The sequence below is a fragment of the Varanus komodoensis genome, unplaced genomic scaffold (genome assembly GCF_004798865.1).
Source record: "Varanus komodoensis strain SLA01 unplaced genomic scaffold, ASM479886v1 scaffold29_1, whole genome shotgun sequence".
NCBI classification, from domain to species: Eukaryota; Metazoa; Chordata; class Lepidosauria; order Squamata; family Varanidae; genus Varanus; species Varanus komodoensis.
In genome coordinates, this window is record NW_025335759.1 from 8657210 (window position 1) to 8658069 (window position 860).

Consider the following 860-nt stretch of genomic DNA (forward strand, 5'->3'; position numbering starts at 1 on the left):
AAACAATTCAAAAGATGTCAACCTAAGGAAGACCCTTCAGCAGGGGATAACCTCAGTGACAGCCTAGTTTTTTATTCAGGTCAGGAAATATACATTAAGCCTCTTGTGTTACACCTTACCGAGTATCAAGCAGGACCTCCTATTTGCTTCTTAACATACTTCTGCATTTTGTTCTTTCCTCCTCACTCTTCACTTGCTAATGAAGATTGGAAACAGAAGACTGATTGCTTGCTGGCTTCAGGCAACCGAAAAGGCTCAACCTGAGAGTCTCCTCCTGGTGTGAGTGGTGGCTGTTTCATTTGGACCAAATGGGGCCCAAAGTGTGTTTGAAAATATCTGCAAAGCTCTACCGTCATCCTGTGTTTAAGGACATTGTGGAAAAACCAGCTTATTCCGGGGTGCAGAGGGCTCCTTCACTTCAGCTCCTTTTCCAAGTTTTTCATGTAGCGCAGTTTCAAATATGAAGCCATTACCCTCCTTCAGGCTCAACCATCCTCCTCAACAGAATAGTTTCCCAGCTGCCGAAGTGGCTGATAAGGTAGCGAATGATACACTGAGGCAGCCATAAAAGTGTGCACTGGAATTAAGTGTAAGTAAAAAGTATAGCTTTCTGTTGTCTAAGGAAATAGCATATTGATTTATTGAATGTGTTTATTGCAAAGCTTTCCTTCCCACCCCCCCACCCCAAAAAAATCTTTCCCAAGTACTTAATTGCCTAAGTAAACACACCACACTTATCACCAGATAAACCTGTCTCCCAATCAAGCAGAAGGGGGAAAATGCATCAGCATCTGAAAGATATTTATTTATTTATTATTTATTAAAACATTTTTATGCCGCCCCATTCGCCGAAGCCTCGG